Source organism: Oryzias latipes, chromosome 3, assembly GCF_053564925.1.
Source record: "Oryzias latipes strain Hd-rR chromosome 3, Olatipes_Hd-rR_3.1".
NCBI lineage: Eukaryota > Metazoa > Chordata > Actinopteri > Beloniformes > Adrianichthyidae > Oryzias > Oryzias latipes.
The window spans coordinates 30,473,675-30,499,505 of NC_136239.1; the positions used below are offsets into that span (position 1 = coordinate 30,473,675).

General features: G+C 38.6%; 1 protein-coding gene across 3 annotated transcripts in view; it reads left to right on the forward strand.

Moving 5' to 3' along the window:
- Positions 1–25,831, forward strand: part of LOC101175227 (FERM domain-containing protein 5) — a 68,581-nt gene that overhangs the window by 6,087 nt on the left and 36,663 nt on the right. Inside the window, exon 1 of one of the 3 annotated variants that reach the window (XM_078944604.1) lies at positions 25,024–25,117. The exons of the other annotated variants lie outside the window; for them this stretch is intronic. The gene's annotated coding sequence lies outside the window, so the exon portion shown is untranslated. Of the gene's footprint in view, positions 1–25,023; positions 25,118–25,831 lie in introns of those variants that run through there. 3 annotated transcript variants of the gene reach the window in all.

Consider the following 25,831-nt stretch of genomic DNA (forward strand, 5'->3'; position numbering starts at 1 on the left):
AGCTTCCAGAAATATGAACAGATTCCGCAGGACATCATGCTTTTCATAACCAAAAAGATTTTTAGCAAAGTAAAGTATTAAATACTGATAAAAATTATAAGGATTTGGTGTAAATGACAGCTTGCCATTCAATAATTGAACAAAATTAATTTTGTAAAATAAAAATAAAAAATCCTTAATCAACCAAGATGTTTAATATTTGTAAAGTGTAATCAAATCAAATAGTAAAGTGGTAAAATAAAAGCTAAATGCAGTGATTTATTACTTTCTAGGATAAATGATAGGTTAGATTTCTTTTATGTTATTGTGCTTGGTTTCTTTGTGTAGGTTCAATTCCTGCCTTTAGGTTTGTTTGTTTGTTTAGTTAATTAACTTTCTTTTTTTAATCAACTCTACTTAGTGTCACCTCTAATTCTCACCAAAGTAACGCCCCCATGATGTTTTTGGTGTGAATTTGGCAAGAGTTTTTTCACACCTGGTTTCTGTTAATTACCTCTTCTGTCTCTTCCTTGTTAATTACTCCCTCGGAGGATATTTTCACATTGCTGTCAGTTGTTTGCCCACAGATTCTCATCATGTTTCTTTACAGTTTCATGATTCAGATCAGTTTTGGTTTATAATTTTTTGGGTAAATTTTGCTTATATTTTTACAAGAATACGACTTATGATTATTATTTTTTGTATTTATGTCTTCTTACAGTTGAACAACCATTGAATTTTCAAAAGATTACAGAAGGGACAGGAGAACTTAAAAGGCCTTACAAATTCCCAATTATTTTTATTGGTAGTTTTACCAAAAAAATTGGCATATTGGCAACAAAGATCAGGCAAAATCCTGAAGAGATGTAGTAATAATTCTTGTAAGCTTTACAAAATATGTCTTTGCTCATTTTGACCAAGTTTCCATTGGTACCTTGTTGGTGAAAATGGCTTTCATTCAGAATTTAAGCTCAACAGGTTTGCTTTAAACATCAGTAAATTAAAAATAACCAACAAATACGCATAAAGTTAAATTAAACATCTACGACTGCACTTTAACTTAAACAGTATAGCAGCCTAAATATAACTGAATAAAGATGAACTTCTGAATCAATCCAGAAATTATTTATAGTAGAAGAAAATTAACATACCGGTAATCTAAGAGGATTCGGAAAATTACCAATAGGACAAACCGACCTTAGATGATTTTGTGTGTCTATGTGTGGAGCAAAAAGTTGGAAGAGTCTGGGGTTTGAACAAAAATAATGTAAAAATATTATAAAGAAAAAAATAATTATCAGTACACGCATATTGTATGGTCACAATACAATAAAATATAACAAGCATATATAAAGATAATAATGTGAACATTAATGACGTCAACCGACGATTGCAATGATAAAAACACATGTTATCTTTACTATTAATATTTAAAGTAAAAAGTGGCATAACTTTTATCAAACGCTTCTGGGATTTTTGACACACACACACATATATATATATATATATATATTTACAGAATATATAAAAAGAAAAAAACGCCCCTCTCACCCTCCGCGGGTGGTTGCTCCTCCAAGCTCGGGTTCTCTACCAGAGGCCTGGGAGCTTGAGGGTCCTGCGCAGTATCTTAGCTGTTCCTAGCACTGCGCTTTTCTGGACTGAGAGGTCTGAGGTCTTTCCAGGCATCTGTTGCAGCCACTCCTCCAGCTTGGGGGTTTCTGCCCCGAGTGTTCCAATTACCACTGGCCCCACTGTCACCTCCACTTTCCAGGCTTTCTCCAGTTCTTCTCTGAGTCCCTGGTATTTCTCCAGTTTCTCATGTTCCTTCTTCCTGATGTTTCCATCGCTTGGCACTGCCACATCCTCCACAATGGCTTTCCTCTGTTCTTTATCCACCACTACAATGTCTGGTTGGTTCGCCATTACCATCCTATCAGTCTGGATCTGGAAGTACCCTTTCATTCTCTACCACCTTTGGAGGTGTTTCCCATTTTGACCTTGGGGTTTCCAGTCCATATTCTGTACACATGTTCCATTATATTATTCCAGCCAGTCCGTGTTGGCTGGAGTGGCTCCCCATTGGCTTCAAGGGTGGTTTTCCACAGCTTTATTGAGTTTCCTATGAAGGCTCTTAGAGTCCTGTTGATGTTGTACAGCTCCAAGCATTCAGTGATCCACGTGTGTGGCATTGAGTCATAGGCTTTCGTGTAATTAATCCAGGCTGTGCACATGTTGGTGTGTCGTGACCTGCAGTCTTGAGCGACTGTTCTGTCGACCAGGAGTTGGTGTTTGGCTCCTCTGGAGTCTCTACCAATGCCCTTCTGTGTGTTGCTCATGTGTTGATCCATGTGCCTATTTATCTTGGTTACAATGATGCCTGACATGAGCTTCCATGTTGTGGAGAGACAGTTAATTGGCCGGTAGTTGGATGGTACTGCACCCTTTGAGGGATCCTTCTGGATCAGGATCGTTCGCCCTTCCGTTAGCTATTCAGGGTAAGTCCCATCTCTTAGCAGCTGGTTCATTTGCGCTGCCAGGTGCTCGTGGATTGCGGTGAGTTTCTTTAGGCATGTATCATGTCAGGGCCCGGTGCTGTCCAGTTCTTCATACCTGAGACTCTTTCTTGGATGTCTGCCACCGTGATGGTTACTGGATTCTGTTCAGGGAGGTTGCTATGTTCCATGTATGTGTGTGTGAATATATATATATATATATTTTTTTTTTTCTTGGCACAAATTTAAACTAGCTAATGAAATTGTTTTTTGCTGTTTGTTTAAAGTCAAATGCAGAACTTGGAAGGAGCTTGTCTCGTTGTGCTGAAAATGCATTATTGAAATAGGGGGTTATTATGCCCAAAGTGCTTTCTCTGCTTTCAGAGTGTTTTTCTCCTGGTTTGTGCTGCTATAACTGGAATAGAGGTTGTAATATATTCAGTTTAAAAAACACAACTATATTCTGCTTAAAAATCCACTTCAAAGACATAATGCTAAAAACAATGAAGTGAGTCTGTGTTACTGAATATTTATATAGCAATTTAAGTTTGTATTAATAAAAGCAAACAAAAATATTAGTTTGCAGGATGGGGTTTTCTATGGAAAATAGAATACACCAACCTTTTTTAGGCCTTTATTAATCCAGAGTATAAAAGCTTGAATCCTGGATATTTTTTGTGTCAAAGGTTTACTATACAAGAGTACAGTAGGATATGCTTTAGACAGACTGACTCTGATCTGCTGTGTGGCAGCCATCAGCCGCCTCACCGAAGTCTGCAGCAGACGCATCTTTCTGAGATGACAGCCTGCTAAATACTACGTAAATCCATTATGTGTGGAAATGTTAAAATATGCCTGCAGGGTTTGGTGTGCTGTCAGGTTGGTGCAGTACAGTACAATGACTGACTGTAGTGAAATGTTGTGAGTGCACACTGACTGTATTCATTCATTTGGATGAAGTCATCTAAGGAGTGAACAGAATGTTTTGGGATTTGATCTGACTCATTAAAATCTGTGAACCATTCAGCGTGAAAATATTTGATGCTCAGGTGTTTCATGTAAAGGTGGGTATACTAATCAATAGTTCTCTTTTAATGTAATATTAGTGCTTTTATTGATATTTATTTTACTTTGTAAGTAGAAGTATTTGACCACTAAAGTTTATTGTGGAGTTTTGGGATATAGCATAGGTTTAGTGCTCGAGGCTTTCATTTTAGGCAGCTAAAAAAACTTGCTGGGTTTTCTGGTGATGCTGCCTCTTCTTCTTATGGTAAAACATCCACATTAGGCTGATTGTTGCCTTTAATCTCATAAGGAGTGCTTTGGTTGTTTGTCTTCCTAAATGACGCCCATTGACAGACTGTGACTAGTTTATGGTTTCCCCATCCTATCACTTGATGGACAGAATTTATGAAAAAGCAAGATACACACACCCATCTATGATTACAATAACAAAGTAGGAATTGTTGGTGTTGTAAATCATGTGCTTCCATCTTCAAAATGTATGTCCAATGAATCGTTTTCTGGGCCGATCCGTTTTAAAAACTTCTGAAATTTCTTTTAAAGGTTGGAAATTGATTTGTTTGACTTTTAAATAAGTAAATATTTCAAAGGGTGCTTGTCTGGTGTAAATGCTAAAGAAGTAAAAGTCAAGAGTATCTCCTTTGTTTTCTTTTTGAGGTTGTTTCTCTGCACATAGATATTCCACTGACTTTTTAGCAGAGCTCGTTAGGTTTCCGACAAATCCTGCATTTTGTGGTACGGCCACCTAAAGTGGCATGGATTTACTTTGGTACATCAGGATGTACCCATGTTACAGAAAAGCAGGTTATGGCACAAGAAAAATCCAAAATGCTGTTTGTAAAATTATTTTTTAAAATCTTAGATTTTCTTACTAATGTACTTTTTTTAAGAGAGCATCCTCAGGTAAATCCATTCCAAATTTGCTGCTTGTACCACAAAATGCATGATTAATAACACTGCATTTTGAAAAAGTCCAGAAAATATTAAAAAATATTCTACTGGTAAAGATGATGCAATGATGAGATGAAGACACTTCAATGAGGAGAGATATTAGGAATGTGAGTAAAAATTTATATGCGTCACAGAAAAATGTGCATGTAGTAAGTCCATAATCTTTGCCTGGTAAACTGTGGGCTGATGATGTCATGCATGCTTTCGATGAACTCGAACCATAGATGTGTAAACCCCAGTACCTAAACGCTGATGGTGGTTAGAGGCCAGACCATTCCAAAGCTTCACCCCAGCTGGAGAATGGGGTGGAGGACGTCAGCAAACTGCAGAGAATGACTGTGATAGGCTGAGAACAAGGAGGGTTATTTATCTGTTAGTTCAAATTGAAGGTCTAATTTATAATGTATATAACAACCCAGAGTACCTGAAAGTGAGTAACATCTGTCTTGTTGCAATTGCACCAAAGCTTCACATCAATATCATAGTTAGAAAACTAGCGGGATTTACAGCTTTTTTTGTCATGGTTTTATTCTCATGACAGCTCAGTCTGGGCAATTTTCTTCATTAGAGAACAGCCGAAGATGATTTGAGCAGAGTCAGCACAATTATCCCATTTCCTCTAACTGGTGCAGTGAAAACATTTATTTCACTGTTATATTTTTTTTTTAATTTTAAATGTTGTAATGCAGATGTCTTTTTTTAAAAAGATATTAAGACATACTTTAGTGGACACCAAGTACCATTTAAGTTCTCTGTATATATTGGTTATGCAGATCCCATTTTTAGTGTATTTGGCCACCTCAGCGTGCAGTAAGGAGTCAGAGGTACCGGATGCTGTCTTTTTAGAGCAGCAGCAGTGAGTCTCAGGAGATTAACAAAATAGATGTGTATTAGCCTCTCAACTCTGGTTAGAATGAGGCAGGCTGAGAAATCCTTCTCACACCAGCAGAGGCTGTACAGCAGGGGGACTCTATAAGGCATTACAGAAATGAGAGAGGCTTCTCTTGTTCTCACTGGAGTTTTCTCTGGTGCTCCTCTTCCGCTTGTCTTTCCTCTTTCATGTCTCACTTCAAAGTGGGGAAAAGCTTGTTAGGGAAGAGCAGAGGGTCTGCTAAGGATGTCAGTGGAGAAAGCAGCTAGACTGCTGGCATGAACTTGGAAATGACTATGCAGAGATTTCTCCTCAAACTGGGGTTAAATCTTTTATTCATGATGCAGTTTCATCTGGTTGCTATTTAATCAATATAATAAAGATGATCTCTGAGGGCCTTTTAGTTGTCCTTAAGTGCATCTTCTCTATTTGGGCTTGTTTTTATAGTGGCATTGAATTTGTTGATATACTCATACATACTCACACACACAGATGCACACAGTACATCAAAAAAGTGTTTGGCAGTCATAGATTCTGCAAATGGTCCCACTTAAAAAGATGTGGTGTCTGTAGCGTTTATCATAGATACACTTCAAAGACAGAATTTAAAAAGAATTAAAACATTTTTTAAAAAAATTCATTTGTACAGTTGTGCAGAAAATTCCTTTTTAGCTTCTACAAAAAGCTCACAGAACTGTTACTTCTTCTTTAAGAATGTCTTCCATCTCCATTTGTTACCTGCAACAATGGCACCTGTTTGAACTGATTATCTATATAAAAGACACCAGTCCAAAGCCTTAAACAGTCAAACTGCAACGTCTTCACCATAGCCTAGGCCAATGAACTGTCTAAAGACACCAGGGAAAGGAGTTGTAGTAGTAGTAGTAGTAGTAGTAGTAGTAGTAATACATTTATTCATCCAGGTATAAATGTTTGAGATCAAGTTGTTCTTTACGAACATGACCTTGCCAGCATTGTCCAGCATCAGCCCAAAACATCACAGCTCTTGAGAAGATCTGCATGGAAGAATGGGCCAAAAATGCAGCGACAGTGTATAGAACAAAACCCTATTTTCTGCACAATTCTACAAATACAGTAAATGCTTTGAAAATAATACAGTAGGATTTCCTGTATTCTTTTTATTCCAGTCTGTTTTTCACTATGAAGAAAATAGTAAACCTCTCATCTTTTTAAGTCGAACATCTTGCAAAATGGGTGAAAATATCAGTGAGTCAAGGAAAAAACTGGAGAAAGCTTGGAAGGTGAAGCTAACAGTGGTACCCTTGGTAGTCGGAGCAGTAACCCCATAAACTGAAGAAGTGGCTACAGCAGGTCCCTGGAAAATCCTCAGACACCTCAGTCCAGAAAATTGCAGTTATAGGGACAGCAAAGATATTACACAGGACCCTCAAGCTCCCAGGCTTATGGTAGAAGACTTGGGTGCAGCTTGGGTGAGAAACCACCTGCAGAAGGTGATAATCTGTACACCATCCTCAATATAGGGCTGGAAGTCCCAAAGTCAAGATGTAGGTGGTCGCGACTGACCAAGTTAAGATTGTGTGGGATTTCAAAATCAAAATCAACAAAATGGTAATGTAACGCTGGACAAAAAGGAGAAGAAGGTGATCCATGCGTCATGCCCAAGTGATGGCAACATCATGGAGAAGGATCTTGAGAAAACAAAATAAAATGGGCTGGGAGAAGACCTGGGGAAAAAAAAGGTTAAGGTGATGGCAATAGTGGTTTCCATGGTAATTGAAACACTCTGGGCTGTGAGCCCCACCACCTGGGAAAATGGCTCCAGCAGATGCCAGAAAAAACATCCCAAATCTCTGCCTGGAAAAGAGCAGTCCTAACAACAGCTACGAAACTGCATAGGACCCTCAAGCCTGCAGTTGAGAACTCTAACCTAAAGAGAACCAGACTTCTCACATGGTGAGTTTTTTTTTTTTTTTGTATAGTATATTTTTATTATTTTGTCTTTCAACCATCATTATCAATGAGGGTTAGAATAAAAAAAACTCTTTAGGTGTCATATGTCTGCAAAGTATGAGCAGAGTGCTTCAGAAAGGCAAAAAGCTTTAATTACACTCCAATGCTGATGGGTGTCTGCTGGCTCTGCACATTACAGACAGTGATATCCTCTATGTACATTTGCATTTGTGTGTGTGTGTGCATGCGTGTGTATACAGTTGCTTTAGGACGGAAGCTTTAAGTTGGGCTAAGGAAATAGTGACTTGTCATGATAAAAGTTATTAGCACTCCCTCTGTCAAAAGGGAACAAGCTGCCTCTGCTAATTACTTTGCGGCAATGAGACAACACAAATACGAACACTCAACTGAGCTGCAGTATGAAAAAAGACAGATGTTGAACGTGTCAATGAAATTAAGTTTTATTCTGTAAATATGAGCAGTAAAACTCAAGCCACAATGTATGTTTTAATATTAAATCTGCATTTACGAGTTAATGCACTCACGAAGTGAGTACCGGTATATGTGAAAATGAGTTAATAAAATCGGATTGGAAGTGATTAATTAATGTTCCTCTAACTGTCTGCAGGTCTGTTTTAGGGCATGTGGTGTGGTCTGTGGTGGGAGTGTTTGCGTTGTACTTGTTTTGTTTGCAGTCTCCTGGGAAGGTGCGGCTGCCTGCGCCGATATGATGAAACTCCACACTTTTTTTGCTGAGTTCGCAGAGCCAGCTTAAAGGTAGAGGATGTTGCACCGTATCAAGCATCTCGAGTCCGCCAAGGCACTTCCTCTGCTTCTTTTTGGACGTTCGGCATCTAGTAGCAAAGTGTCAGCGTATCCTTATTTTAGGGTTTCTTCTTTGTTGAACCTCTATACCTTTAAAATACAGGTATATTTCATTTCATTCCTGTCAGGAGTACCTCCTAGCTTTTCATCAGGATATTGCTGTCCATCTGCTTCAGCATTCTAATGTGAAGATCTTGGGTTTCATTTTTGTACCCCTTGGTTTTACATTAGTCATATTTTTGTTTTCAGTATGTTGTATTATGGATTCAGGTTTTGTAAGGTAGTTTGGATTTTTGGTCATTTGTTTGAACACTGTGTTTTGTTTCAGTAATCAGCCTCATCAGTTAAGTTTTTGGTTGGTATTATCGTCAGTTCTTTTTGATTGACACCTTGTTGTTTTCCCCACAAGTGATGTTTGAGTTTTACCAGTTAATATGTCACATTTGATTACCTTTTTACGACGGAGTTTTAGGGCCACCCAAAAAAAAAGAAGTAAAATTACGAGATTTTAAGTTGTACAGGGAAAACTGGTAAATTTACAAGAAAAAAAATTGTAATTTTACGAGATTAAAGTGGAAGTGAGCATACAGAGCAGCAGGTGAACGCCGCGCAGCAGCAGAACAGACTGACTAGACTTAGTTGAACAGGTGAGCTGAATGTTTATTGATAATGTTTTACTGATATAGTATTATATTTTAATCATATGAATGACTTTTATAAGTAACATAATCTGGATACATTTTATATAACTGATCTGCATTTGCAATGTTGATTTCTGAAATAGTTATTTTTACACAATAATTAAAGTAATTCCTCTTTGTCATGTGCTTTATTGATACTTTACGATTCTTAATTCTGTCTGATAAAAAGTATGAACCGGATAATGATAAATCATGTAATAAAATGGTTATAGTATAACCGGGTGGGATTATATAAATTCGCTTCCTTCCACTCCCTTTCAAGCAATATTTATTAAGATGCCTAATTATCCTAAGTTTGATTAGTTACTGTATGAATGTATAACTGATGATTGTATTGCTTTTGTGTATCATTTCTATTTGATTGCTTGAAATAAACCATTTCAAATCAAATCAAATGTTCCAAATGTTTGGAAGCTCATTTAATTTACAATTTATTAAAGTTTTATTAATTGATGGGTGGTTTGCAGGATCTCTGCAGCCCAATGAAGCCGGCGGTATCCCTGCAGCTGTACACTTCAATCCTTTCTTCTTCCTCCAAAGACAAGATCTCTACGTTTGTGTGATGCTTCCATCCGAGGAGGAGCCCTTTTTTGGCATTTTCAACGTTCTAATGTTAATATAACAGATTGTTTTCATTCCTCTTTATTGTTTTATGTTGAAATGGGACATTTCATCTGGAGGAGCGGGTGTATGTAACACTGTTTACTTCCGCATTGGTGTTCGGATGACGGGTTCATGACGTAAGGTGACAAATGACCTTCAGGTTGTGAGAATGAAAAGGAAAATAAAGGCTGCAGCGGTCCTCTATACCCAAACATGTCTCTGAGCTCCTTATTTTACATATGAAACTCTGCTTTACTGACACAGAACCCCGGAAAGCCGGCTCCACTGAAAATAATCAGATTTTGAGTCGTCAAAAGGTTCAGAATCTCTGTTTTTTAAACCTATCCGGAAATAAAGCTTCACGAAAGGCTCCACATATTTCATCTTCAAGCTAGGCTCCGATAAACGGAAAACTTTGGTATTTTTTACTCGTTAATCTCTGAATTTTTTAAATTTAAATTTCATTTTAAATTTACAAATTTTCATCTCGTCTCGTAAATTTACGACTTAAAATCTCATAATTGAACAGTTACGACTTTTTATCTCAAAAGTTGGAAAAGTTAAGTTATCTTAAAAGTTGCAATTTAAAAAACATTTTTTTTGTAAGCTGGCCCTAAAACTTCGTTGTACTTATTTGGTTTAAGGTCATGTTTTAGTTTATTCCTTAAAAGTTGCTGGAGCCCCTGTCTCTTTTTTTCTGATCTTCTACAGTTGGGGTTCTCCTCAAACCTCAAATCATGACACTGAAGGCCAATTTTATTACACATGCATTTCTGTCATCTACATTTGTGTAACTTTAAGGAATTTTTTTAATCTGATTTTAGTTTGAACAACAGCATGTCTTCATTATGTCTACATTTCTGTCTGCACTGACCTTCTTCTATGTGATTGACAGAGTAGAGCCATTGGAGTGGAGAAAAATGCACATGAAATGTACCATTAGCAAACATTGTCCTTGGTACATACACATTTTTTCCCAAATACAAATGTTTTTAGTGTCAAAAAATGTTATGTAAAAAAACAATTTAAGATGAACTATATAGAAGAATAGCAGGGACCAAAATGCCATAAAAAAAAATCGAGTCAAGCTCAGTTACCTGAAGAGCTGAAACAAAAGTCTACTACTCCAGGTGTTCGGAAGACCTTTGCATGCTCAGACTTAGTATTTCAACGAAGATTTTTTTTTTTTGTACTTTTAGATGGCTTAAGGCACATCATCAACACACGGTTCTGATAGGCATAGTTGGCAATAACTGAGAAATGACAGTCACAGATGTCCATGTCTGCAGGACATTCTTCCATCCGGCTCTTGTCTTTCCATCTCACAAACATCTGGAGGCTTTTCAGCAGGAAAACAAGACAAATACCACAATTCTTGTGGTTTGTATGGAGTTCTAGCTTATATTTCTAAACACTAGACATCTTCCAGACCGGTCTGGATCTCCCTCTACATCTGCGACGGTACCTCTCTTTTTAGCTAAGCTCCTCAGTCCACAAGTCTGCTGCGGTCTATTTTTAAACTCTTGCTATAGTGGAGCAACGGTGTGTGCGTGGAATATTAAGCACCCGCTCTTGCTCGTTCCCCCTCTAACTGTGTGTAACTGGAGTCATCATTGGCTCATACTCATACCAATGGTAGCACATGCTTCAGTAAAGTGTCAGTCCAAGTGCTCACACTTTCTCTTCCTGTTTCCCTGGCGTTTGGTCTTATGAGTCTCCCAGCATACACACACAGTCTTTTCCCATCTGTCTTTGTCTTGCTTTCATCACTCCTGCAGTGTTCTCTTCCTCTGTGTTTGGTAAGCTCAGTTCTTTGGAAGAGAAAGGAGAATGATCAGTGAGCAGAATGGCTAGGACTGCTTTGTAATCTCATGACGTTTTCCAAAAGAGCTGCTGCACTGTTACACAGGACTGCCTTTTGCTGTGTGTGTGTGCGTGTGTGTGTGCCTCTGAAAACAAAAAAAGGGAGGAGGCAGCACAGGTCTGCCTGCGCTGTGGGAGCTCTATTTTCTTCCCTTCTTCCTTCGTGGCTCTGGGAGAGTTGGACAGCATGAGAATGACTCACTAAAAAGGGATTGATCCATGTACCACTGCCAGCATTCTTTTTAACAATATGTTAAAAATTTAACTCCTATTTTGGATAGACGGGGTATTTTTCTGGCTTATCTTTGCATAAGGCTGTGGAGTTTAAAAACTGTTTTCTTTTTTATTTTTCTGTTTATTTTAGACAGATAATGGGCAAATAGGCTTATTGTCCAGCAAATAATGTAAACAAATAAATAAAATCAGATTTAGCAACACAATTCATCTCTATATGGGGATTTGTGCATAGTTAATTCAAATTTTAAAATCTGAATTTGGGGAAATGTGAATGTATGTCCAACAGTAACAAATGTGTGATGTGGTTGCACCATCTTTCATTGTGACATTATGCACACATGTTCCGACACACACGTCTGCTGTGTCATTAGTTCCACTAACACTATCGGATATATTCCAGTCACTTTTTTTCATTTGTTCTTGTAGTTTCAGCTGTCACTTTAAATACAGAGTGTGGTCTTTGCAGAAAAACTAATTGACTAAGTTGGCTCTCAGACCTAGTTATGCATCATTATCAGGACTAGAATAGACTTTTGGTTGGAATGTAACATTTGAGCAGAAATCTCAAGAAGAGTCTAAGGCAGGGGTTGGCAACCTTTACCACTCAAAGAGCAATTTGGATCAGTTTCCCACAGAAAAAATACACGGGGAGCTGCTACACACTTTGGAAAACCTGGTACTTCCAGTGAATGGCATAATTTCACTTGTTTTTATAGTTCGTGAAGAGATGTTCATTTTTTTTTGTATCCTCTGTCATTTAATGGTTTCTGATGTGAACTATTTCAAGAGAGGACACAAAATTAGTAAATGTGTCATAATTAACCAGCGGTTAATCTGCTTCTCCAATTGATTTTTGTCAACAAACAACTTTTTTTCTCATCTGGATCAGGATGTTTTTGGGCAAAAGCTGTGTCTTTATTTTGGAATGTCTTGCCACATTTGAGACTTTGCTCCACCCTTTAAATGTTGTTAGATACCTAATTTAGTAGAAAAAAAAATTGTTGATGGACCAAATTATTTTCCATTTTGTTTTGCTTTTGAATTTCCTTATCTACATTATCCTTGAAAAAAAAAAAAAACCCAGCCAATTAAATTTCTAAGTTTGGCTCCTGGCTCTTGACTTCAAGGTAAACTTTACATATTTGGTTTGAAACAGCCCTTTGGCTTTAATGGGCAGCAGACCAAAGAGCTTTAAATCTTTTAAACCCTATTTTTTGGTCTACTCTCTTAATGTGCAATCCTTTTTTTATTTTCTATGTTTTTCTCCAGGTCCTTAACTGACTCTAAAATTATCGGTATTGAAGAAATGTACATATTTTTGCAGCCATGATTATGGATTCAGAATTGAGACTATTTTTTTTCTTTGAAAATTGTCTAAACTTTAATGTCACAAATGACAAATAAAAAAAATAGGTTTTCTATCTTTTTTAATACACTACCTTTAAAATGTGTAAGAAGCTGTTTGACTGGGAGATTAAAACCTTCTCTGGTTTAGGATTTTACTAATCCCAAAGCAGCTGTTTGACACCAAATTAAAATGCAATAAGGTCTGGGATAAATGTTATGCTCTTATTCCTTTTCCTTTTCCACAAAACAAAGCAACAGCAAAAGCTTATTTAGAAATTCTTTTGTTTTTGCTTTCTAACACTGTGTGCCATTTCAGCAATGCTTTCATCACATAGCATTTACCTGTGAGGGCAGTCTCTCAGAATTCCCCTATTGGCTGTGACTCGTGTCTCACTGCAGCTACGTGTCCCAGCCAGCCAGTGACTTTCCGCCGTCCTTGAATTTTTGGTGATGCTAGGGAACAACAGGTTTCCATAGCAACAAGATTATTACATCACTTCTCTCCAGCTGCTGCCGTCAAGCTGGTGTTTGGCCAAGCTCTGCGGCAGCCCAGCAGTGACTTCACACACACAGAGCTGTGCGTGCCAAAGCCCTCACTCTGACCTCCCCTAACTACAAGAATACAACTAAATGTTTCAATTGTAAAGGTGCTGCTGATGGCATCCACTTTTTGGGAATAACTGCAGTTGTGCCTATATGAAGTGCTGAGATGTCTGACATTTTTTGTGTGCAGATTTATGCCAGTGGAGCCACACTTCAAAAGTCTTAATCATAGCAATATTGAACAGATGGTCACTGCTACCGCTCAGATCTCACCTTCCATCCTGACTCTCAAGTTCCACTCCGATCAACTTTGAATTTATTGTGGAAGTGTTCCCAGTGGTCTTTTAATTATGATTGTGTCGTTTTCATGCAAAAAAACAAATCAGACACGGTGTTGTAGGACATAGTTTCTGCGTATCCGCAGTAGTTCGTTATATATATCCACCTCTGAGTTGTGGGCAGGACTGTTGTTGTGGAGTAAGCCTGCCTTAATTTCCCATGATCCCTTTTCTCTAGCTTTTTGAGTCAGATGCTAGCTCTGATGAGGAAAACGAAGATGTACATGGAATCATTTGTCTGCACGAGGCTGCATCAGAACGTTGTGGAGCAGGAACCTTCTGGCCGTGTAGCAGCTACGTCATTTTCCAAAAGCAGTTTTTTGTCTTCTTCTATTTCACCACAATTTGAATAAAAAAACAACTCAGTTACGCAATTTTAATCTTAATTTTTTTTTCTTTATGTCCTCCATCATGACGATAATGCTCCAAAAAATGTTAAAAATACCAGAAACCCAATTTTCATTGGAGTCTTTTACACTTTATGAATGTTGACAGAAAATCTTGTTTAAATAATCTTAATGTAACTTTTGTTCATTGTATGTGTCCTAAAACTGTATTGAATTCATAGAATCATTATTAAATCCAGATCATTAGTCGAGGGCTGATTGTGCCATGTGATAATCTGATCCACAACGCTCACTCAAAAGCCATTGTTCCTCAGTGATATCATGTGTATGTGTGCTGTGCAAAAAAATGGTACCGTTTGTGCGTGTTGTACAATGTAGAACACGCACGTCCAATGATTACTTAATACTTGTGAGACTTGTGGCTGTCTTTACCCTAGTTTGCCTTTTGCCTCAGGGAAGGTTAAGTCCTAAAATGCTTTTTAAACGGGGTTAACCTTCTAAGTTAGCCCAGTTTTCAGTCAGCCTCCTCCCCATGGATCTCTGAAATGTATGGCGCACTGAAAAACAATGTTCACTAAAAGAGGGTGAAGCTATGTTCGGTGCTAAAATTCTCTTGGCAATATGCTTGACATTTTCATGGCATCGGCACTGCTGCCTCTCTTTTCTTAACACCTGTGCCTGGCTCTCATTTCTTCTTCCATTGCAACTCGTCACTACAACAAATGATTCAGATGTCACAAACAGGAAAGCATTTCCCCAGAAGGGAATGAGTATTTCTTGCTTCAGTCCAGGTCAAGGTGACCTTGCTGCCTAAACACATTCTGTTTGCTGTGACGTTGGTCTTTCGGCACCCTTGGATGGGTGTGCGAGCTGCGTGGTGCAGGCTCCAGAGTGTCACTAAGAGGGATGAGTTATGGACAGGTTAGAGGAAAGCTGTTAAGGGAAGGAGAGGAACAAAAAAGAAAGTTACCGACTGTACTGAACTCCTTCAAACATGAAGTTACATTAAATAAAAAAGTAAAAACTGTCCTTATTCTTTAAAACACCTGTCATTGTACCTTCTTGTAAGTTTTTAAAAAAAATCTAAGCTATATTCTTCTAAAGGCAAATCTAAAATAAGAACTGTGATGTCAGAGCTGCAGGTCGGTCAGGAGCGGAAATTAAAAATGTATAAATTGTCAAGAGGTGGGGTGTACTGCGGCAGAATGAGAGGTGATGTCCAGACTTATGTGCCCTCAAACACAAGGGGGAACAGAAATACAGTCAAACAGTTTTGCAGTGGAGTATTTAAGCTTACATCTATGTTTTCTAAAAGATCATAACAGCTTTTGATTAAAAGAAAGAAATCTTCCTGTTTTGATTGCACCTGTTCAAAAACTAAATATCAAGGTATTTTTTTAATTGAAAACTTTGTAGTTTTTATGATTTTGACTATTTGAGCATTTCAGTTTAAGACTTCTGACTGTGTTTTTAAGGATGGACAGGGCCATTTTCAACACACTCCTCAATGTAAAACCAGAACTACCCAACCATGGTCCTCAAGATCTACCCCTTGCCTCATTTTAGCTCTCTTTGCATTTCTTGCCGATGACTACCTGGACAAGGTGTGTTCAGTCAAACGTAATGAGGAGACATTTGAGTCAGCTAATCAGCAGAAAGCAGTTCAGAGAGAACTGTAAAACAGACAGGGTGATAGATTGATAGATCTTGACGACCATGGTTGGGCAGCACCTCTGTAGACCTTTCCTCTAGCTGTTCTCTTTCTCACTCATTAATATGTGTCATTGTTGCAGTTATTAATCTGTGTGTCTCTTGTCTTCTAACAGAAGTTTCAGTCTTTTTGTGTCTGTCAACATTTTGCATCGATTTTGTTTTCCATCTTAATACTTTTCTCTGTTTTCTTATAACAGATGTTCTAGTACAGGGGTCTGCCACCTGAGGCTCCAGAGCAACATGCCGCTCTATTATCCCTCTATTTACTTCAAAGAATAATTCTAACACTTTAAATAAAATGAAGTTGGTTAAGTCAAGCCCATATTCCAATCTATGCTGCACAACAGTGTCCAATTGTTAGAATATAATAGAAGTACAGAATCAAGGTCCACAAAACAAACAAAACTTAGAATTGAAAAAATTAGAATACAAGTAAACTATAACTTACAAACTTAAAAGATTATATATATATATTTTTTTTTTTTAGATGAATGGCTTGATGGCTTCATAAAAGTAAATAGCGTTTATTTTTCTGAAAGGTCTATCTCTTTTGTCCTAAAACAGATGTTTCATGATTTAGTTCTTGTCTGCTTTCTAGTCCCTTACTGCTGCATTCCTTACCTCGTCTCTGGCTCACCTCTACTACTGCTCCTACACCTGGCTGTGGATCCTGTCTCTGGCTCGACTCGTGCCCCCGACTGTCCCCCCCAACTCCGTCTGGATGAAGCTCGTCTGCTGGACTTTAAATATGAAGTTGTAGAGTTAGATAAGTTCATTCTTCTCTATGAGTTCTGGTAATCGCCTGTCCGTCCTGGGGGAGGATCCCTCCTTCGTGTGGGCACCGCTGAGGTTTCTTCGAGTTCTTCCGGAATCCGTTTTTTTTAGGAGTTTTTCCTTACCGCGAAGGGGGGTCTAAGGGCAGGGATGCCCAGTTTAGTTTTGTCTGTTTAGTTAGTTCAATTTAGTATTTTCCTACTGAATTCTATGTATTCATGATCCTTTTGATTTGATGTTTTACTTTTTCAATTACCTATACGAAGCCCATCGAGATGACTGTGTTGTGAATTTGGGCTATACAAATAACATTGTTTTGAATTGAATTAAATCCTGTCATAGATGTTCCAGGGATTTTGTTTGTCCATGCGCTTTCTGTTCTCTCACTGCTGCAGTAACTGGCCTCCCTGTTCATCTAGGTTTCAGGAAAATTTCTTTTGTCCATCTCTTTCTTGTCATCTCAGATCCCAACAGTCACTTCAGATGGGAGCCCTGACTGACTCTGGTTTGACTGCACTTTTCCTCATAATCTTCCATGTTGAGGCAATGTTCTGCTTCACTGCTCATTTTGCTTGTGCGGTACAGGAAAAACACTATGAATCCTTTGACATGCTCTCTTGTTCTCTTACATAGGCTATAATTAAAATGACAGTTGTAATTATTAAAGCTCAATGGGTTATTTGTCTTTGTGTTTGACCTTAAGACAACTTTTGTTTTATAAGTGAACTTAATTGATTTTATTGTCAATTGGACACCCGAATACAGAACAGACAGTCAGCATTTACTTACTATCTATAGCAGGTCTTCTGACTCCTTCACCTCAGGAATGAGATCCTTGTTTTTGTTTTTACTCTAATATCTGTGACACGGAGCAGTTTTGCCGCTGTCAATTAAAAAAACCTGCCAGCTTAAAGCAGCGTTACTAAAAAGTCACACTCTGTACTCTCAGCTCTTCAACATCCGTCCATGTTGTTACGGCAGCTCCTTCTAATTCACATAGAGTCACGGAAACAGCTCAATGAAAGAGTACAGTTTGAGACCTTATTCCTCAGTGTTGTCAGACACCTCTGATAAACTCTCAGCTGCCGCCACTGCTGCTCATGACTGCTTTACTAATTATGGTCAGAAGGCTTGTTAATAAATACAGTGAAGAATTAATTTAAAGACTGAAAAATTGTTCAATTAAAAAAGTGGGATTGTCAATAATCAATAGACTATTGTCTTTTACAAATTTCCTTTTGATTAAAAGTATGTTTGGTAGATTAATGAGCCTATACTTTCTGTAGGAGCTGTCTTTTGCAGCTGTGTGTTCTAGTGATCAATAGTGACAATAGAAGGATGTAGGATCTGGTTCTGCAATGACCCTGAAAGGATGAGCTGGTACATAAACCACGGCCACAGTCTAATACTGTACTACAGCCAAGGCTGCACATGACCTTCAATAGAGAAGTGTTGATAGATGAACGCATCAAGCTAAAGGCCAGGGAGTACTGTAGGTTGTGTCAGAATTAACGTGAAACGTGTGGAGGAGAAAATGTATGACCTGTGCTCTAAAACTGAAGGTTCTTCAGTTTGTGTTTTCGAAGGAAAGATTGGATTGCAATTCCATTGTTTCTCTTTCGGCTTTTCCCATCAGGGGCCGCCACAGCAAACGAGTCGCATGGTAAACTTGGCAATGTTTTACGCCGGATGCCCTTCCTGACGCAACCCTCTCAAAGCAACCGGGCTTGGAACCGGTACAGAAGTAGAGAAGGGAACAGGGAGCAGCCCGGAGTCGAACCCTGGTTTCACGGACGGAAGGCGCTGCAAACCAGCACGAGCTAAACAGGCTCCCATTGGATTGCAATTCCATAGTTTGACTGAAAACCTTTTCACTTTAGCATCGATTCAAAGTATTTTTAAAAGGATATAACCTTTATTTTCTTTTTGACTTTCACTTTGCAGCTAAATTTGATCTGATTTGTTTTTGGTTATGCCATGTACTATGCAGTATTTAGAAAAACCCACTCTGATGAAAATTAGGTTTTTGGTGTTATATCATGTTCTTTTGGCATTTTTTTGATGATGGAGGGCAAATATAAGGAAAATAAAGCTTACAATTGCATTTCTGAGTGTTTCTTTATTAACAAAAATATTGTTGAAAAAACGTTGGAGCTATGACGACAAAATGGCAGGCTACAAGCTCCCTGCTCCACACCATTATGATGCATCCACTTGTAGACTACTATATCCGTGTACATCTTTGTTTTCCTTGTCCAAGCTGGCATCTGCCTTAAACCTGTACGGCTAGATAGCGGCAATATTGTTCGCCATTTTTGTTGCACCCGTAATGTTAAGCTGGGGTTTTAAAGGTGTGTAAGCTAGCAGGAAACAGTGTAAACAAATGGATGATGGGAATTAGGGGCAAGCTTACTCTTCACAAACAATCCTGCCCACATCAAAGAGACAAATTTCCAATGAACTACTTTAACCTTTGAAGTCAGAAGAAATGGCAATTTGACATTTTGATTTTTTTTTTCTATTCGCATTAGCCATAGTTAAACCTAAAAATGATACTACAGCAGCGGGTAGACAGTACGGGGCTGAATGATAAAGAAAGTAAAGCAAAAAAAAATGTAAATGTAAATCATTTTTTCTGAAAATATTTGATTTTATTATAATGTAAAACTGATTACCTGTTGCCCCCAAAATATGTCTGCATAGATCTAACTGTGTACATTTATAAATAAGTTTGTTTATCTTTTACATGACATTTTACATTTTCATATAAGTAGATTTTATGATGTAAAATGCTGATGAAAGTTGTATTTTTTAACAATCTACATAAAATCTGAACTTTGTGTCTTTTTCTGTAATTTTTGACGTTATAAATGTAAAGTAAATGCTAATTTCCTTTGGGCAGACCTGTTTGCAGTTCACTTGATTTATGGTGACTAAGAGGAAATGCAAATGATGCTGGAATAACTCATGTGGGCTTTGAGTATCTTTATAACATTTAGGTTCTGATGTTGGCTGAATGTTTTTCCAGATTTCTTTGTTGAACAAATGCAATCCATGGTGAATTGACAAAGGCTGCCCTGTTCCTTTTGCCAGGCACATCATACTCATGTTCCTGAGCTCTCCTCTGCTGCAGTGCATTTATATTCCTCTGCTGTTGTCACTCATTAATTTAGTAGTCTGCTCTGACTTTGCAGAAACAGTGGACCTTGCCTTCTAAACTGAATTTTTGGATGGATTGCCAGTTTATGCTTTTGGCAACAGGTCACCGTGAATGTTTTTTTGTAAAGAATAAGCTGTTGTTTTATGGAACTCTGCTAAGGTATTTCCCATTGGATTTGACCATAAATAGTTCAAAAAATAATTCTCACTTTTAATGTTTTACTCTTGAAATTAGAGCAAAAAAACATTCTCTCTCTGTGCTGCCACCACATTTCCTCTGCAGTCGTTCTAATTTAATATAAGTGCATTGGATCACTCATTCACATTGCTACTGTTTCTACTGTATCTGCAGTAATGAGAATTAAACACAACATCAAGCAGCATAATCTGTCAGCTCTGAGGATGCAGATCAGCTCCCATACTCTTTCAGAGACCTGCTGACAGAAATTATGGATTACAAACCACATGCAGCAAAACATAATTACCACTGCAAATTCCCAAATGCAATAATAGGGACTTTGAAACAAAATCTTTAGCTAGAATAAATTTTAAAAAAAAGTTAGATGTATGCTTCCTTGCTTTACACCTTGACTGCCTGTGTTTACACAGCAACAACCTTTACCACATTTTAGTTTGCGACCTATTTACAAAGATCCATTTACCTCTGGGGGTTCAACCTAACCATGAGTTTAGAAATGCATTTTTTATTTTTTTATTGGTCATTGGTACTGGTTGATAGAAGCCTATCCCGTTTTTTTGCTCTTTTTTGTTTCAATTTTTTAACTAAAAGTTTTATTTCTCACATTTACTGGTTGTGTAGATCTAAGCATTACCTTTGAAAGTAGATATCAACTTTAGCCATACAATCACTCTTATAATATATTTTGATACCCACATTTCTTTGGCGTGTCCCAGGGCTCTATCCTGGGGCCCCTGCTATTTGTCCACCTTCTACCTCTCGGTCAAATCCTCAATAAACACAAAGTTCCCTTTTATTGCTATGTGGACAACGCCCAGCACTACATTTCCACCAAACCAAAGTCCTCTCTTCCTCCCACTTCCCTCACCGACTGCCTTCTCGCAATAAAAATTTGCTTCAGCACAAATTTTCTAAAACGAAATAATGATAAAACCAAACTTCTCCTGATATGCACTAAATCCATCCTAAACAGCATCTAAACTTCTCCATTTCCTTCGAAAACTCTTCCATTTTCCGGTCCTCTCAGGTTAAAGGTCTGGGTGTCATCTTGGACTGCACCCTCTCCTTCACTTCGCACATCAATAGCATCACCCGGTCTGCCTATTTCCACCTTCGTAGCATCCGTCGTCTTTGCCCTTTCGTCAGTCCTCATTTCACTGCCGCCTTGGTGCACAGCCTTGTTACTTCCCGGCTTGACTACTCCCGGCTCCAACTCCTTTTGTTTTTTTTTTGGACTACCTCAGAAAGCTCTACGTAAACTCTAATATGTTTAAAACTCAGCTGCCAGAGTTATCACTCAAACAACATCCATCCAACACATCACACCTGTTCTATAGCAGCTTCATTGGTTACCGATCACACAAAATACTTCTCCTGACTTTTAAATCCATCCACAACCTTGCCCCTCCATACCTGTTGGAATTTGTTCATGTTGCCACCCCCACCCGAAACCCCCAGATCCTCCTCCTCCCTTCTACTGGTTGTCCCCACTGCTCACCTCGTCCCTATGGGGAGCAGAGCATTCAGCTACTCTGTAGCTCTTTTTTTTTTTTTTTTAACTTGTCCTGTCCAACAGCTGGGCAGACAGATGAGAGCTGAGGGCCTCTTGTGTTGGACATATTTTACTTTAACAAGAGGGGTTATTAATCTTCAGACAAACCAAAGGTATGTCTGAATAAACCCCTTTTGTAATTGAGGCCAAACTTTATTAATTTCAATCATGTCTGAAAATCTTTGGTGTTGGACCGGACGGAAAAGGAAAGAGGGGAAGAAGAGAGAGGGACGTTAGAGAGAGGGGGGGTAGGGGGTGATAATAGGAGGGGAAGGGGGATAAGACCATGAAGCAGCATAAAGCAACAAGTTTACTGGTTGTTAATCATTATGGTAAGGTTTAAATGTAAAAAAAAAACAAAAAAAAAGGGCGGAGCCTGTCCACACACACACTCAAATGTTATAAACACACCTGTTAGTTGCAAAAATGTCCACCTGTCGACATGTACACAAAACAGATAGTGTTCACACACGCATACTTATGCCTTAAAACCAACTAGTGTGAAATATTTCAGTCATTCAGTCTGTTGAGCTAACACCTGTGCTCAGGTGAGTGTTTATGTTCTTCTAAAATGGATGGTGGAACGTGAAAAGAAGGAGGGAGAGTGCCCAGCCATCCCCACCCCAAGACCCCCACCGCACCAGCAGCGGCAGCCGGAATCCCCCCAACGCCACACGGGAACCGGCAGGGAACAACCGCCGCCCGGGCGACCAAGCCCGCCACCCAGGCCAGGGCCAGCAGGGCCGCCGCAAGGCCCCCAGAGCCAGAGAGCAGGGAGGCACGGAGGGAAAGAGGGCGCCGCCCCAGCCCAACCAGGAGAGCAGCCCCCCCGCCGCGCCGGGAGAACCCAACGCAGGGCCCCACCGGAGAAGGACGCCCACAGCCCCAGACGAGCACCCCACCACCACCCAGGAGTTCCGGGCATCCCCCCGCCCCAACCCCAGGTACGAGCCAGGACCCCCCAAGGGAGACCCACTCCGCACTCCGTAGCTCTACATTTCAGAGCTACTCTGTAGCTCTGAAATGCACTACCCCCTGACCTCTGAAACATTGGCTCTCTCCCACAATTCTCCAACTTGCAGGTTTCCCCCAAAACTTGACATCCTTTGCCTATTGTTTTTTATTAAAGTGCATATTTTTCTGTACATTTTACTGCTGTTTTGTTGATTGTTTAGCTGTCACTATTATGTACGGCGACCTTGGGTTCCAAGAAAGGTGTTAAAATAAATGAAATTTATTATTATTATTATTTTTATGATTCTTAGACTCGGCACGGTAAAAACTTTTCCTTTAAACCCTATTGTACATGGTCCTAGTCTGCCCTGTAGTGAATTATTTTTCCATTAGGAGCAGTAGAAGGGCTTTTCCTGCTCATTTCAAAATGAAAGCTTCCATAAAACACTTTTGGGAGGAAAACGTTTGACATATTTTCTGAACTTTATGATGAGAACGCTAAATGTGTTGATAATTAGTTCTTTGTAATACTGTTACACCATGTTAAAAATGGGTGGATCAAGTTTTAGATAGTGTGTGAATTAGGTTCTTTTATTCCAACATTTTTGCATCTTAAACTAAGATTATGTGAGCAAAAGTTACTAAATCACCATAATTGAAACTATCTATATCTCATAAAAATATATTGAAATTTTTTGTGAATTTTCTTACAGGGTCTAAAAAATATCTTAATTCCGAAAATTGTGAATTTTCTTTGATGCATTACAGAGTTGAACTACAATATAAAATGGGTTTTGAATAAAATTGTGAATATACCTTCAGATTGCCTTGCAGGTTAGAATTATATCTATAAAATAGAAGGAATCTGGGTATTGCGTCTCTCCAAGTTTGTTTTAAATTGACAAATGCATCATATTTAAGATTAAGTATTGTTTCTTCTTTGGTCCAATTTTTTAAAATAAATCTAACATACTGTACCTGTCTGCTTTGGAAAGTTGGAAACATCTGCTGAACCTGTCAGACCAGGTTGATCATATCAGTCAATCTAGTCCAATTTAGTGAGTGGAAAAGGCATTACCCAGTGTTTTTTATATTCCCTGTTAACTAGGACATGCAGACTCATCCCTGTTAAGCCAGCACTGCTAAAGTAATCTAGAACTAATCTAAAAGTCAATTACAAACTCAGGGCCTCAATAATTACTCTGTTCTTCACAGAGAATTGAGTGCAATAGTTATAATAAAGCCTCAAAGCCCAATTTTCCCTACATTAATCCATGCCTAACTAACACACAGACACCCAGTCTAGTGGGCCGGTTTGTTCCATACCTCTTTGTTATTTTTTCAAAGTCACAGAAATGTCTAATGTCTCTAAATATCACCAAAAAAAGAAAAACCTCTGCTTTTCAGAATTTAAGGGATTCTCCGATAATTTGGTACAGGCGGTGCTGCTAATCTTTTTGCAGAAAAGCTGGCTCCTTTCTCAAATAAAACAGTGATGCTCATTAATACTTGGGCTTACGGCTCAAGGACCTCTTTAAGTGTCACTCATCCTCTCATGCATGCAGAGACACAAGAACTATGATGGTAGAGGTCAGGCAGCACATGAGTGTACAGAGCTCAGCAGTCAGCTGCCATTTAAAGCTTCCTTCCTCTGCTCCTCAGTGCACACAAAGTGACTTGTCTAAGGCGCTGGGGGCTCTTAGTTGAAACACTAGCTCTGAAAGTTTCTGTCCTAATTAAACTGTCATTTCAAAGGGAATTCCCTACTTAGCTAGAACTCGGAAAACAGCAGCAGAAAACAGAAGAAAGCTTGAGCTTTAAAATATTTTCTTACATTGTCAGGGGAACAGAAAATGTGTCATTTAGATGTTGATGTTTTATGTTACCTGAAAAGTAAATCGGGATAGCATTTCTTCTTGCAACGCTCAACGCTTGATCTTTTTTTTTTGTTGGGGTTTTGTATGTCTTAGACTAATATGGACTCTGACACCAGGGAAATAAAACACCTAAGCAGTAATGAGCATGATAGTAAGGATGCATTAAACTGACTGCAACCAAGAGAAGAGATTTTAGACCAGATGTGGGAGCATATCGTTCTGTGCTGTATTAATTTCCAAAACCAAGAAAATGTCCTTGTGTGCCGTTTGTAAAGGTTTAGAAATCATCTAAAGAAGTATTCCAAAGACCCATATAGACAGCACATTTGTAGATTGCATATAATTTACCTTTAACATCTTTTTTTAAGCTAAAAGCCATTTTAGCTTTTTTATAAATGCTCGTATTGATTATAAAGGGAGGAAATTCAGCATTACATGACCTGATGTCAAAACCACAACAGCCTTTTGGATGACCTCTTTGTCCAATAAGTACCTTTGGCTTTAAATCACAAATATGTCTTAAATCGATCAGAGGAGGTAAAAGTCGGTGAGCTTAACGATTTGTTCCCATGCTGTGTAAAAAAAACAGTCGCAGACATAAACAACTCAAATCCCAACTCAGCCTTTTTTTTTCTGACAGTCTGCTTTCTGTGTAAGGAGCGTGCAGTTGCGCTCAGTGTGGTGTGACGTGAATGTGAAGGACTCTTTGGCTGTTCTCTCAGGGGCCCCGCAGATATTCGTCTGTGAATGTGCTGCAGTACTTTTCCTGCTACAGAAAACTGTCTCCATCTGACATGAAAGGAGCAGAGTCAGCCTCACATGAGAATTTGAGCAAAGGTAATATAATAATTTATATAAGAATAATTAACTTAAAACTTGAACAGGCTGAGTATTTTTTGCTGTGTTAATTTCTCTGTATTTCAAAAGGCATCAAACCATCTTCCTCCCACTAACTTCTTGAAAACCAAACTGTCAAAAGACTGCAAATGCTCATGATCTTTTTATTGCCTAATTCCAGTGATTCCAGGACTTTATTCTAGAAGTCATTGTGTGTTTATATAAATCAGTTCACAGTCGTCTGTCTTAGCATGTCTGTGTCCAGACGGTTCTATTGGAAAGAACTACTTTTTAGCTCTCACTAATCCATCTTGCCTCTTTTCAAGTCTTTGTCACATGATTGTTTTCCACTTTCATTTTAGGGAACAAATGCAGTAATCTGGACACTTGTGATGCTCTGTCCTTATTTCTGGCAGGCACACTTGCTGTATTGCAGCTGAATTGCAGTTCAGGACTCAGCAAAATTACTTCCTTACTAGCTGTCTTTGCAACCCTCTTGATATTTGCAGCCCACTGTGGATATGTGCACCGCGGGCGCACATATATATCTTTATTCAAACTCTTGTTACATGGACTACAGCAGTGCGATTCCCAGAGGGTTGTTTGTGACAGTATGCTACGAAGAGCAATGCATAGACTGAGTGTAAAAAGTTTTTATAATTGTTATGGGAATGGAAATCAGAACAGAAGGACACATCTAATTTCTTAAAGATC